At 37.0% G+C, this 15,281-nt stretch overlaps 1 protein-coding gene across 18 annotated transcripts in view; it reads right to left on the bottom strand.

Annotated features, from left to right (window-relative positions):
* Positions 1–15,281, bottom strand: part of PHF21A (PHD finger protein 21A) — a 194,697-nt gene that overhangs the window by 165,675 nt on the left and 13,741 nt on the right. For all 18 annotated transcript variants that reach the window (XM_053899788.1, XM_053899784.1, XM_019412289.2 and 15 more), the window contains exon 2: positions 920–960. The gene's annotated coding sequence lies outside the window, so the exon portion shown is untranslated. The remainder of the gene's footprint in view (positions 1–919; positions 961–15,281) is intronic.

Raw genomic sequence — 15,281 nt, 5'->3', positions numbered from 1 at the left:
TAAATTATCAAAACGAAGCCTTAACCAAATATCTACTCCAGCCACTAAGTTAATTATGAATTGAGAGAGAGAATTTAAAAAACAAAAACAAAAACAAAAAGAAGTAGCCTTGCATCAGGGAACTATCCTATTCCAGCTCTCTTGTTTATTTTTTTTTTATCATAATACATGCTCTCCAAATAAGGTTGATATTTGTTTGATTCTTAGTCACTAGACTGCCCTGCGCAATGTGCAATCCTGAATGAGACATTCAAAAAAATGACTGAAGTGTGACAACTTATAAGCTGTTAGAGTAGATATTAAAGCAGATATTAAGGAAAAAATGTGTTTGCCTCTATGCCCTCACAGTGCTACGTTTCACTCTCTCTCTCTTTTTATTCTTTCCTCATTTGGAATTATACAAACAACACACACTGAAAATGTACTGTCAGACACGAAGCCAATCCAACATTAAATTTAAGGATATAAATGCTTAGGAGTCCCAAATTTCAAAGTCAAGGTTCCCATAGTTACATTAACCTAGCCATTTCACATATATACGAAGGCCATCAAATTTAACAGCATATTAAGTAATACAAAACACAATAGGAACCTCAACTTTTGAAATTCCTGACTTCAGAATTTTCAGCTCTAACCACTGCATTAAGGACATTTTTGGCAAAGGGGACCTTTACATTTTAACAGGTTATCGAATGTAGGAACATGCAAGCCTAGCAGTATTATTAGAAACACAAATGCATTTGCGATATAGCTATGTGAAATTAGACAAAAATTCACTTTCACTCAGTGCAAACAGTAAAGCCTCATTTCTGGGAGAAAGCTTTTTTGCAAAAAAAAAAAAAAAAAAAAATCACTGAACATTTGAATTATTACCCAACTAGCATCAGGCACACTAGGCCTGCCTCAAGAAAGTACTTACCAATTTTGGGGAAACTGGCTGTCCTTCAGCTCTCTTGCTCCCTACAGCAGAAGAAGGGGAAAATGGAATTAGACTATAAACACAGATTTAGGACATGTCATCAAAAGCTGAAGACTTAAAAGATTTCTATCAGATTTTAAGAAGAAAAAAACAAAACACACAAAAATCCCCAAAGCTTTTAACCAATCCCACCCCCCCCCCCCAATCCCCCAAAACGGAAGAGACATAGTTTTCACAGCAAGGAAAAAATTCAAAGGCAGTTAAATCTCTAATTTTCCATTTTTCATTTTTCCACAGTTTTTTCAAGACAAGGAAAAGTAGTTGACGGTTTCCCTTTCCTAAGAGACACACAGAAATAAAAGGTACCTCATCTAAATAACACACAAATACAGGCTCATCTCCAACAAATGGCCTTCACTGTTCATGGCTTTATACCAGCAAACGAAGCTAACATCACTGGCCCTTAGTTTGGTCTATTTAAAAGGCTTTTTTTCAATTAATCTCAAAATGGACTTGTCTTATATAAGCCTTTAAAACTGACAGCATTTTACCCATATCGTAATTTCAATTACACTTTTCATTCACATCCTTCAAGTCTCACCACTTCAGACTGTAAACCACACAACACAAACGTGCCTTTCTCTATGCCACGTTTAATCAGTGATAGAGCCAGAAAGAAAATTAAGGTTTTGGGATCTCAATCTAATGCTCAATGACGCTTTTATCAACTGTGTTTTTTTGTTTTTTTTTTTTTTTAAGATTAACTAAACTCCATTAAGCTGACTTCAAAGTTAGAAAAGTCAAGTCAGGCTATATTGTTTATTTTTAACTCACCCCCACCCCAAACTTCTTTTTTGTTAAAAAAAAAATTAGGAAACAAAAATTAAAACTTTTCTCCTAATATTTTAGTATTAAGTTATATAAATTCCACATGACATGCTCTGAAACTTCCTCATGCTTTAAACACAGTATGTTTGTTGACTGATGTTACTCCAATAGTGTTCTCATTTCAAGGGATATTTCAAAAAATCTTGTTACCCAGATTATAAATTTTTATTCAATCATGTATAGTCACACCAAACATACAGTGAGATAATTTAAAAGGGCCCCAATTCATGCAGTTAACATTTCCAAAAGAAATTCAATTTGCCGTTTTATCCTGCCTTTTCTTTAGCAGCAGTATTTCTGAAAGTTCTCAAGTCCACATAAATGGCTATTTTAATCACCAAGATTAGAATGACTTCAATGAAAAAAAAAATCATGCAAAGGTCTGTAGAATGATGTGGTTATTAAAAAGATTTTCACAAGGAAAAGAAAAATTGTAACTGTGTGGTAACTAAATGTTAACTAAAAGTTTAGATGTTAACTAAATTTACTGTGGTAATCATTTCATAATACGTACACATACCAAATCATTATGCTGTACAACTAAAACTGACATAATGTTATATGAGTCAATAATATCTCCACTTAAAAAAAGGGATTTATTAACATTACAGATGGTACCTACAGGATTCTGTACTACTCAGAACAGTACCAGGCATGTAGTAAATTCTCAATTAATATCTGTTAAATGAGCGAATTGAGTGGACCCTTAACTCTTCACTTATTTTCCCTATTAAACATTTCTTGTTAGCTCTTTCATGCTGGTGATAATTTCTTATGCATCAATCTCCCACAGCATTATTTGTTAAGTGAATGACTTTGGATAAAAACAGTAGAGATGTTACCATTTAAAAGCATAATGAAAGGGAAAAGATTGATATATTGTACTAAATTAAGAACTTCTGTTCATCAAAAAAAAAACACCATTAAGAGAATGAAAAAACAAGCCACAGAATTGGAAATGACAATTCCAACACATATAACAATGGTTTATAACCAGAACATATAAAATATGCTGAAACTCAAAGTGATCAGGATAGAATTAGGATTTTTACTTTTACTTATGTGGCATTTGAGAAAGTAGAGTCACATCAACTCTTCTAAACAGTCATATTTAGTAAAAAGACACAATGGATGTACACTTTATCTCTAGGGCATTTTCTCCAAAAATCAATCTCAGAGTTAATCCCAAATTGATAAAGAATTTTACCATGACATCATGAAACCAATGTATCATAAAACTACTCATAAAACTGCTTGCAGGGACTGCAGATAGCACATAGGAAATCAAAGCCTAAGAGGTTAAGTGACTTCCCCGAAGGTCACACACCAATTGGTTGTAAAGCTGGAGAAAAGCTTACAGACCTGGAGATTCCTTTGACTGAGCTGGCCTTTCCACTAGACCTCACCGCCTCTTAACCAGGCACAGCAGTAACACTTCTAAGAAACAAACTATAGTAAACCCTGGCAAAATATCTTTGGAAAAGTCTCCATATAAATTTTTAAGGAAAAATCATATTAGTAAGCTATGTAGGGCAGGTCTTAAAATTTGAGCTCTGTTAAGCCTAAGGGATCCTCATGAATGGGTTTCAGAGTGGTCTACCAACCCTACAATACTATATGTTAAGTTCTGTATGTGTAAGAATTCTGGGAAGAGGACCCACAGCTTTAATAAGGTTTACAAAGAGGCTCAGATACCAAAAAAAAAAAAAAAAAAAGTCAATTATTTTTAGACTAGTGATTCTTAAACACTACGCATCACAACTACCAAAGTGTTTCTTCTGAAGACTGATTATTAATCAACTACCCTTTGGAAACTGATGAAAAAGAAAAGATTTTATTTCTATAATTTAGTAAGAGTGAGCAAAAAAGATGTGTATGTAAATGTGTATTTTAACACTATCTGTATGTAAAATGTATTTAAGTCTGAAATGCAAGTTTGATTTCCTCATGTTAAGCTGATTTAAAGTCCGCTTAATTTGTTTCTCACATACTCTTGACACTCATAGCTAAGGTAGTTACAAATTTGAACCGTATCTGCTGAAAATGTTCAAATATAGATTTTTTTCTTAAAAAATACACTCAAAACATACAAGTGGAACTAAATGAAATTATCTTTGCTTTTACAGATGAATTTTATCTTGCTAACGTAACTTCCCATGATTTTTTGCAAACTGGAGATGGTTCACCTCTCCAGAACTTCACAGGTAGCTGCTTTAATTAGAGCTGGTAAAGAAATGAATCATTCAGATTTCTAATATGGTTGTAAAATTTAAAATATCATCAATAAATCAGAGATGATTAATAACAACTTAAGTACCTTTTGTAAAAATATCTAAAACCTTTGTATATGAAAAATATAAACAAATTCTACAGAAAAAAGGTTTAACATTAGATCGTTTTAAATTAGGCTAAAATTCACCCCACTACAAGTTTGAACAATTAAGTTTATAGTCTGTGCTCAATCATAAATTTTGATAAGGGACTAGAATAGCACAGATAATTGTCATTCAAAGACACTTTAAAATGTCACCTTACGCAGAAGATTCAATCTCTTCTCCTCTACTACACCAAGCTGATACACTGATTTTATATACAATAAGTTTTACTGCTTTTTATCTGCCCTTCCTAACTTCCAACAGAAAGCATAGTAAGTTTGAAATAAATTAAAATGCAAGTAAGTACTCAAAAGGAAAAACAGAATCCTGCTTAATGAGATTTAGTCCGTTAGGTCTCGATGTCATAATCATCCCTGTGTCCCCCCATCCCTCTTAATCTTACTCTCATGGACATGTCTCTAGCACTTCTCCCCTCAGTCTCAAGAAGCATCAATTTCCCCCTCATTAGGATCATTCTGTTTCGTCCATCTTAAAAAAAAAAAAAAAAAAAAAAAAGTCTCCCTTGACTCCATATCCTTCTCTAGTTACCGCCCCATGTCTATGCGCCCATTTATAGCAAAACTCCCAGAAAGACTTAACCATACTCATTGTCTCTAGTTCCTCCCCTCTCATCCTCCATTGAACTCACTCCATTAGGGCTTTGCCCTCCATTCTCGTTAAGATCACCAATGACCTCCCCATTGCTACAGCCAACAGAAAAGTCTCATCCCTCACTTCTATGTTCACACCACTTGATCTTGATTTCCTCCTAATCTCTCTGGCCACTCTTCTGGATTTCTCATGCTGGTTCGTTCTCATCTCTCAAGACCTCAAAATGTTGAACTGCCCCAGGGCTCAGTTTTTGGAACTCTTCCTGTTAGGTAATCTCACCCACTCTCATGGCTATAAAAGGACCTGTACACTGGCGACTCCCAAATTTTTATCTCCAGCTCAGACCTTTCCCCTGAATTCCAAACTCATACACCCGAATGCCCACTCAACACTTGTCAAATAGGTTTCTCAAGCTCAGCAAGTTCAAAACTAAATTCTGGACTACCTATCCGTTCAGGTCAAAACCTTAAAGTCATGGTTGACTTCTCTTTTTTCCACATCCTATATCCAATCTAACAGCCAAACATCTTGCCTCTACCTGAACAATACACAGACTTTGACCACTTGTGTCACCTCCACTACAACTTCATTGGTCCAAGCCACCATCACCTTTAACCTAGATTATTACAATAGCCTCCTAACCTCCTTCTCCAATTCCATCTTTGTCTTGCCACAGTCTATTCTCTCAGCAGCCAGAGTGCCTCTTCAAGTTTTATTTATTTTTGGGACAGAGAGAGACAGAGCATGAATGGGGAGGGTCAGAGAGAGAAGGAGACACAGAATCCGAAACAGGCTCCAGGCTCCGAGCTGTCAGCACAGAGCCCGACGCGGGGCTCGAACTCACGGACCGCGAGATCATGACCTGAGCCGAAGTCGGCCGCTCAACCGACTGAGCCACCCAGGCGCCCCCAGAGTGCCTCTTCAAAATCCAAGACAGATTTGGTCACTCCTCTATTCAAAATCCTCCAGTGGCTTCCCATCATACTCAGAAAAAAAAGCGTAAGTCCTTTAAAATAGCCCACAAGAGGGGCACCTGGGTGGCTCAGTAGGTTAAGCATCGAACTTCAGCACAGGTCATGATCTCATGGTTCAGGAGTTCAAGCCCCGCATCAGGCTCTCTGCTGTCAGCACAGAGCCTGCTTGAGATCCTCTGTCCCCTTCTCTCTCTGCTCCTCCCCCATTTGCACACGTGCATGCTCTCTCTCTTTCAAAAATAAATTTTAAAAAAACATTTTAAAAAATTTTGTAATGGCCCACAAGACTCAAAGTGATTTGGGCCTCTGCTACTCTCAGACCCCATCTCTTCCCCTCTCCCCACTGCTTAATCTGCTCCAGCCATTCTGACCTCTTTTTTGTACTTCAGAAACTCCAAACAAGTTCCCTTCTCAAGGCTCTTCCACTTGCTTTTTCCTGTGACTGGAACACTCTCTTCTATCAAATATCTTCATGGTATACTCTTTCAAAATGTTTAGGAAATATACAGCAGTTCCAGGAGTAGAATAATAAAATAAACACTACAACTGTCATCAGAATTGTTCCTCTCCCCAAACTTCTGTGAGGATGTTCTTTCTTCTACCAACAACACCCTTTTCACCTTCTCTCCACCTAGCCAAATCTCAGGCAGTCATTCAGGTCCAGATAAAGACTCAGTGATAAATGGAGACCTTCCCTATAACCATCCCAAATCCCAGCGATTCCTCTCTTTGAATTCCCAGATAGTTTATCATCACTCACATTCATCTTAAAATTTAACCACATACGGTCTCACATTGTAACTTACAGGTCTTATTTCCCTGACTATACACACACACACACACACACACACACACACACACACACACACAAAGCAGACTAGAATTAATGCCTTGTATAAGTCATTCTCAAACCTTGATCAGGATAACTCTAAAATTTCAAAAAATACATAAATTCACAGGCTCTACCCTTAATGATTCTGAATTCATGTAGTCTGACTTAGAGCTCAGATAGCTGTATTTTTTTTAACTTCCCCCAGAAGAGTCTGATGGGCAGCCAGGATTAGGTATCGTTGCCTTCTAGTCCTCTATTTCCTTTAGTACCTAGGAAAGTAGGCCTTCAAATAGCCTACAGCTAGAATGGACACCCCAGAGTACCAAAACCATTCCTTCATTCCACAGGGGAACAGCAATCCAAGAAGTCTAGATGACTAGCCAAAAGCTACAAAGATAGCAGGAGGCAAATCCCAGCCTAAAACCCAGATTTACTGCTCTCAATCTAGGAATCCTTCCATTACACCGTGCATAAATAAATGAAAGTAATAAAAATCCACAGTTCACATATAGGCACAGTAAACAGTGATTTCCTAATACTTGACCAGTGATTGCAATGTCCAACCTCTAAGAAAGTGCACGTTATTAGCTTCTATATGCTTGAAAATGTGAGCAACATTAGCTGACAAAAGACTTAAGAGGTCAGAGAGTAATTGTGGGAAGGCTCACAAATAAAAACACAACTTTTACCAAGTCCTCTTGCAATTTGTATAAAAACCTGTAGAATCATTTATTTTGTGGCTGAGAAGTACTAGAAGAAATAAATGGGAAGAAGAAATCTTGCTTCATCATGCTATAAAGTACAAAAATCCTTATTCACAAGCTTCCACAGCTCACAAAGCTGTAAATGTTTTTGGAGTCTAATCATAACATAAACTTCTTAATTACAGATCAGACTTAGTAAATCACCCATATCCCAAGATAACTCAAACTCTTATCTTAATAATCAGTTAACCCCAGGACCAAAACTCTTGCCATCGACAACAAAAAAACAACTCAGCTATCTATAAGGCGTTACGAAGGAGTTTGGGTTTATGCTGGTGTACAGGGATTTAAGCAAGTGTCTCCTATTAACACTAATGGGAGTTCTGGGTGTAAACCATAAGCACCAAGGAGGAGGATCAATGCCCAGCACTGCATCTGTGAAAACCCTTCCTACTGCGCTAACTGCAACTACTGGGACTTGTTCTCCCAGAAATGGGATAATAGACCCAAATTCCTATGTCTCGAAAGCACAAAGATAATTCAGACAGAAGTCATTAAGGAAGGTCACCAGTAAACACCTGACTTTAAAAATATACAGGAAAAGGCTAAACTACAACAACTGACACACTGAGGAAATTTTATAAAATAGCACCAACCAACATGCACAGAAGAAACTAGTGAATTGCTGGGGACAAAATACCTCTTGCAAAAATTCAACAGCCAAATTTTTAAAAATTAGAGCACAGTAAATCCAACTATAGCCAGAAACACACACACACAAACAAAACAAAAACTCCTCCCCTGATGGAGCCCTAAGTACACTACAACCCTTGCTTTTGAAACACAGAAGAAAACTCCTGCTGCACTGTTAGCCAGGAATAATCACAGAGTACTTCCAGACAAACGGATAACAATCACAAGCTGCCAAGGACGACCAAAACTAACTAAATAAAAATTATTGCACCTTATTGTGTTCCATACTGCCTCACTTCTCAATATAGCAGTGCTGTACTCACCAGGCTGGAAAATGAGCAGGTGCCTTTCAGGCTATAGAAAAATTAGTGACACGCACACACACACACGCACACACATACACACATACACACATACACACACACACACACACCCCAATCACAAACACAAACACAAAGAGAATGATATTCTTTCACTTGAAGGGGTTTAAGAGATGCAAGGCTTTGCTGTAGGCCTAGAAAACTAAGAGTAGGCCTCACCGAAGAAATGAGGAAAAAGGAAAGGTTTACTCCAAATCCACATTCAAAGACTGAAAGAATTAACATTCATTTCAATTAAAATGCTTTGGCAACAATCCTTTTTTTAAAAAAAAAAAAAAGAGAGAGAGAGAAATTAAGATTTGCCCCGTTTTTAACCCCAAAAGAAAATGAGAATCTTTTCTCTCTACACAGGTTTAGCTCCACAACACAAATAAAAGAGAACCCTGACTTAAGGCCTGAAAACTAAAAATGGTTCCAAACACTCATAGTAAAAAAAGAAAAAAGAAAAAAAACCTATGTAGTCCAACATATTGATTCTTTATCATCACTGCTATCATTAATGAACATTTAGCTTTTTATCTGTGTTTTGAAATGTCAATGAGAAACTGAAAAAGCTACAATATGCTGGAGATTTTAACTTTTGAAACAAAAACCACAAAGAAGCACGAGTCTGAAGCATAAAGCCTCAATCATGCTGATAAGTAAGTGGTCCTAAAAGTTGAAAGTGAAAGCAATATACACCAAAAGAAAAAAAAGAAGTTTGCTTGATATTAATGCTAGCCTTTAAAACCAAAAATATGTTCTGTTACAGAAGACTGAAATCAGGGCTTCCATTAACCTTGTTAAAAAAAAAAAATCCCATGAGCATGGATTTTTTTCCTAAGTCTCTTCATCAGAGCAGCATGGGGTCCCATTAGGCACCCTATTTTACTTTCACCTTATAAATAACGTTAGCTATTCGCTATTTCCATGGAAACCAAGTACAGAGAAACCCACTTAAATGAATACCGGTTAAAGGAATAAGTTTTATTTTAGAAAGATTTTGCTGCTCTAGATGAACTCTACTGGGGAATACTATAAAGTCGTCTTTAGGTATAATTTTTAAAAATATATCTTTGGTATAAAGGAAGCTTATTACAGGTCCTATTAAATACGTACACTCCTTGCACTAAACTAAATATGCCAGACAGCATCATAACATTGAAGATACCTTTTCAATGCACTGCATGCGGGTTTAGATGCACAACACCCAATGACTATGCTTCCTCATGCATTGGGGTAGAATAATTACTCCTATGGGTCTAATTTAAACTAATAAAAGCAAGGAAATTCAGAAATAAGGCTACCATCACCTTGCAGTGACTAGAAATGAGCAGGCCCCACAACTGCAGGCACAGGCACAACTTACTACTCCAAAGAGAAGCGAACGAGGGAGCAAATAACTTAAGTTCCTAATCACTGTTATCAGGTCCAGGGATAGCAGATAATCAAAATTCCCTCTTCAACAAACTATTTTAACAAGTAATAACATGTATTCCTTAGTCAATTGATACATACACGCAGATGAAATAGAACCAGGTGACACAGAAATAGAACGTTCAAAGGATAAAATGCTGAGAACAAGATTTTGTAATTTCCAACTTTAAGTTGCCCTACATATTCTAGAAAAGACCATTACTGGTAGCCCATACAAAAGTTGCCAACAGGCAAGTGTACATAAAATAAAATGAAACTAACAAGGATAGTAAATTCAAAACTAATAATCCAGAGTTTCTAAAGACAGAAGGGGTAAGAAAACTAAAATCTTTCTAGCAGTAGTGGCTGATGTCTTTAATAAGTTCAAAGACAAATTATGAAAGCAGTATTATCCTAAAGTGTGGTTACCAGTATTAAATTTACAATGTATGAAAAGAGTTAACATTCTCACACACATTTTTTTCCAGTATACCAACAGATCTACTTGTACTGCATGTTTTAAAAACATAAAATTACTTTCCTTGTTATGTTTCACACACTGTAAACATTGGCAAAATGATAACTGTTGAAGTTGGGTTAAGAGGTATGTGGGGTTTGCTAATATTATTCACTATGCTTTTACATATGTTTTTAAATTTCCATGAAAAGAGGTTTTTAAAAATCCTACAAAGTGAAAACTCTTTTCTCAAATATGTTTTTCAGTATGTATAACTATGCAACGGATGAAATGCCTTGGATAGATCTTAGAAGCTACTGAATTTAAATCCAATATAGCCATTAACATTTAACCACAGCTAATTTCCAAGTTTTACTTTTCTTACCAAAACAATCCAGTTAACAGTTCAAAACCACTAGGAGAAATCTGGAAAAGGTCTATTTGCAACTACCAACTAATGAAATGCCAACAATGCCTAAAAACAAGGCATCACAGCCACATTTTGTACTTTACAGACTAAAGAAAGAAATTCTAGGGACAGCTGGGTGGCTCAGACGGTTAAGCGTCCGACTTCGGCTCCGGTCATCATCTCGTGGTCCATGGGTTCGAGCCCCTTGTCGAGCTCTGTGCTGACTGCTCTCAGAGCCTGGAGCCTGCTTCAGATTCTGTTTCTCCCTCTTGACACCCACCCCTGCTTACGCTCTGTCTCTGTCTCTCTCTCAAAAATAAATATTTTTTAAAAATTTAATAAAAACATTTAAAAACTAATCATTACGATAGCATTTCGTTTTGTTTTTAAGAGAGACAGAATAAGATGGTGGTGGCTTTGGAGGGACTGATCAACAGCAGACGGGATAGCGTACACAGAGATGGCAAAGAGACAGTAAAGAAAAGGGGAAACGAAAGGCAACAGAGGGAGTATGCGTAATAGATGTGCACCTCTCTATAACACAGTTAACGCACCCCTGAACCAGGCAGGTTTCCACGTAAGTCTAACAGTTCAGCCCGGGCAGCAGTGGCCCACCTTTTACAAATCGGGTAGAGACAGACTGATTTTCAAAACTGTGCAATTCTTTAAATCAACCCCAAAGACCTCATAGGGTCTACTTCTAACTCCTGCATTCATTAAGATGAAAATACACTTCTAAACTTTCTAAAATTCCATTCACCCAAGAGAAGCCAACTTTTATAAGCCCTACATGAATAAAATGTAATACTGTGCATATACTATGCTAATTCTAGAACTACAAGGCTTCACTTACTGACCACTCTAGCAATTGTAAAGTAACATTACATTTTTTTTTTAATTGAAAGAAAACCATACGGTAAGTACAGCACTTTATCAAAACAAACTTGTTGGAATTTCTGCTCAGAAAGCAGAAACACTGTTTTAGGAACACAGACAAAATAAAATCTAGTAAATGCTTCTACCCACCTACTAGGCCTTTATGAACTGGTACAGTTGAGTAAATAAGAACAAAAAGTTAATGGAAGCTATTATTCTACTTTAACTCAAATGCTCATCGGTGGTAACACATGCCATATTCAGTGTGTTGTGATAAGCTGTTAAAAATACATTTGTTGAATCCTAGGGAAAAAACTCTACAGATCAAAGATCAAAAAGTTTCAGATCCGAATTCGTAGTGAATGAATAAAATTAATTCTATTTCACACTAATGATCATTCCCCCTCCCTCAATTACTAATTTCACTTACCAGACAGATACACACACACACACACACACACACACACACACACACACACACACACTAATGGACATATTAAAAACTCAACTACTTTACCAAAAAACATCTTAATTCTAAGATCACTGTAAGGAAGAAACTTAAAGAGTTGCTTTTCTTATGATCAGCTTATTCTTAGGCCCAGTTTCTAGGCTCAATATAGGTAACATATGACAATTAAATATAGAAAGAAAATAACAATTACCATAAGAAAAGACCAGGCACCAGATGAGAGGAAATTTCACAAAGGCAAAATGCCCAAAATCAGAAGGCAAATAAATGATGTCCATCGTTACTAGAAAGCGTGTGTGTGCCTCTACAATTGTTTCCCTTAGTTATCCCACCCAAGCCTGTGTTCTCAAGGGTTAAACACATAATTTATCCTGAGCAGCCGACCCAGTGGACTTACCAGCTGATTAGGACTTTAGACTTTTGAGTTATAATGCCTAGTCTACTACTGACTCCATGCTAAGTGACATATTGTAAACCACATTACTATGTTGATGCAAAAAAAAAAAGGCTTATATCACTAAGTCTTTTAGTAAGCATAAAGTGCCCTGAGATATTTTTTTAAAGTCTGTTAAAACTGACATATTCCCACATATTTTCTAGTTCTCCCGGAACTTTCACAGACAAGAACTCATTAGATACACTTTTCCCATCCATACCTCTTCTCACCATGACATTTCAGGGAAAAAAAACCCCTCCTTTCCAGCTAAGCCCTCCATATTTACTCTTTCCCCATAATCTTCTAGTGGGACTATAACCATAACACTGCTAACAGCAGCTATTGCTTATCAAGTGTCTTAAGATTTCCTCATTTTATCTTCACATCAATCCTAGAAGGTTGGTACTATCATTCCCACATTGCAGATGAAGAAACTGAAGTCCAAATGAACAGCACAGTGCTCGTATAAGAGACATCTTTGTTGAAGGGAACATAAATAATCAGTCTAAGGTCACACACTCAACTTTAAGCGGTTGTACAGAGATTCCAACCCAGGGGTCAGACCACAAAGCTCAGGCTCTTTTCCCACTATGCAACATTTGTCTGAGGCCTTGAGAAGCGAAGAAAGGAGTTGGGAATTAAGGTTAAGTTCTCATACCTAACAACAGTTACCATTTATTTAGTACCACTATGTGTCAAGAACTTATCGTAGTTTGTACATTAACTTACCAATTCCTCCTAACGGCCTCTCGAGCTATGGGCACTATTAATTATTCATGTTTTACTTATGAAGAAAGAGAGGCAGAGGCACAGAGGGTGAGTGATTTGACCATTATCACAGAGCTACTGTAAAGTGGCAAAGCCAGGATTTGAACCCATGCAAACTGTGTCTACCTGATACTTGACCAGTGATCTTCATTTACTTCCATGCTAAAAACGTCCCTTCACCCGAATGGCATGAAAACAAAACTTCTAACCTTTCCAACAAAATTACTAAATTGTAAGCCTTCGTGCTTTGACTAATTAAGAGAAAAGTAGCAGTACTCTTCTAAGCATGCACACCAGACCTCTTTATAGGCACAAAGGATACGCCCCTAGTGATTAGATCATTGCACTGCTCAGGAAGTGGCACACTGTAAATCTGGTTAAGAGCCCCTAGCCCATCTCTCTCCACACTCAGACCCACGCTAACCATGCACTGCAAGGAACAGGCAATTCAGAGATGTCCCAGTGCAATCTCCTATAAAATGAATGTCACTCTGGAAGTATCCAAGTGTGTATAGTAGTACCCTTCCAATACCCTTTCTTGTTCTTCCCAAACACCATAAAAAACACCACAAAAGGAATGAATGAATCTAAGCTACTTAAAAATCATAACAAATGTCCAATGATAACTACAAATTTAAATGAGAAAAAAAATGCAAAATTCTCATAGTTTTGTAACTTGTCCAAATTCTACATTCAAAAAAGGATGGGCCTCAAAAAAAAAAAAAAAAAAAAAAAAAGCCTAGCCCTCTTTGAAAGTCTCAATTCTTAAGACTATCTTATTATCATAAATGTGCCTTGAAAGGTGAGCGAAAAATCCATTTTTACCTCAGATTCTGAATATTTTCATACACATATTTAAAACAAAAATCATTGCTGTTGCATTACAAGTTACTGGGCTTTTCACCCTAATATCTACTACTATGACAATGTGTTTAATTACATAAGTAAAAATGAGCATGGATTTAATATTGGTATACTAACAAGTTATGGGTAAAAACAAATAAATACAGAAGAACAGGACTGGACCTAGAGGTGCTGAGAACTTGACACAATGAGAAAAGGAACTATGCAGCTCCCTCCATTGACATCGTAAAGTTGCCACATTTTCTGGGCTCTCTTTTGAATTAATGTGGCATCTGTTCCAAGTACAGCATGCTAACATTTTACTAAAAGATATTTTCATTCTACATTTGTATGTGGTTTGCTTTTTATTTGAACTCCTGTTTTATTTCAGTGGTCATTATTTCTTTATACCAACTTGTCCATTTGGCATTCCTCATCTATCTCCCCTGTGCACAAAAAGGGTGGGGAACCATCAGTTTAAAACCCTCTAACAGCAATAATTACAATATGCTTTGCATATAGATTAAATAAAGAAAATAAGCAGCACAAAGATTTTTGTAGGCTTTTTAGTATCAGGTCCTGATAAGTTAACAGCATCTGTTCCTTTCAGAAAAAGATTTCTGCTCTGAAGTACTGGTAGGGGGGTGGGGGGAAGGAGAGGAGAGAAATAAACAAATACTAAATAGAATAATCCAAGTGACAAAGTTTGGTCTTCATGAAATGATGATTTCAATAATTTGCACGTATCCAACTCCACCGAACGAGAACTGCTTTTTATGACATCCTCAAAAATGCTGCAGCAACAAGCCAAATACAACCACTTGTACTTAACATGCATGCTGCATACTCCACAATGTTACGTCATATCAGGCACAGAGAAGACGCTTACCAAGCTATCCTGCGTTCTATAAACTGCCTAACAACAACAGAAAAAGGCACTGCCATCTCTATAGTGGGAGTAAGAGCTGTCAGGGTGGGCAGCCTCTTCCCTTTGGTCAACTAGAAGAAAACAAATAAGGCTTATATTTCTGTCTCTTAAGCTCACCTCTCCCAAGGCCTTTACTCTCAATCTTTCGGCCTTTCTCAGAAAGAAAGGCTGTTTCTTTAAAATTAAAAAGCTGCAAAAGATCACTCCAACTTAAAAGCCCCACACCTTGTGCCAACTGTCCTCCAGGTGTCCCCATGGCTGCCTCTTCTGCGGAAGAATGGAGCACTAGTCACCAAGTGGGTGCACCCACACCCTGCACATGG

The sequence above is a fragment of the Panthera pardus genome, unplaced genomic scaffold, assembly GCF_024362965.1.
Source record: "Panthera pardus isolate Hobbes unplaced genomic scaffold, ASM2436296v1 HiC_scaffold_12, whole genome shotgun sequence".
NCBI classification, from domain to species: domain Eukaryota; kingdom Metazoa; phylum Chordata; class Mammalia; order Carnivora; family Felidae; genus Panthera; species Panthera pardus.
This window is presented reverse-complemented; position numbering and strand designations above follow the sequence as displayed.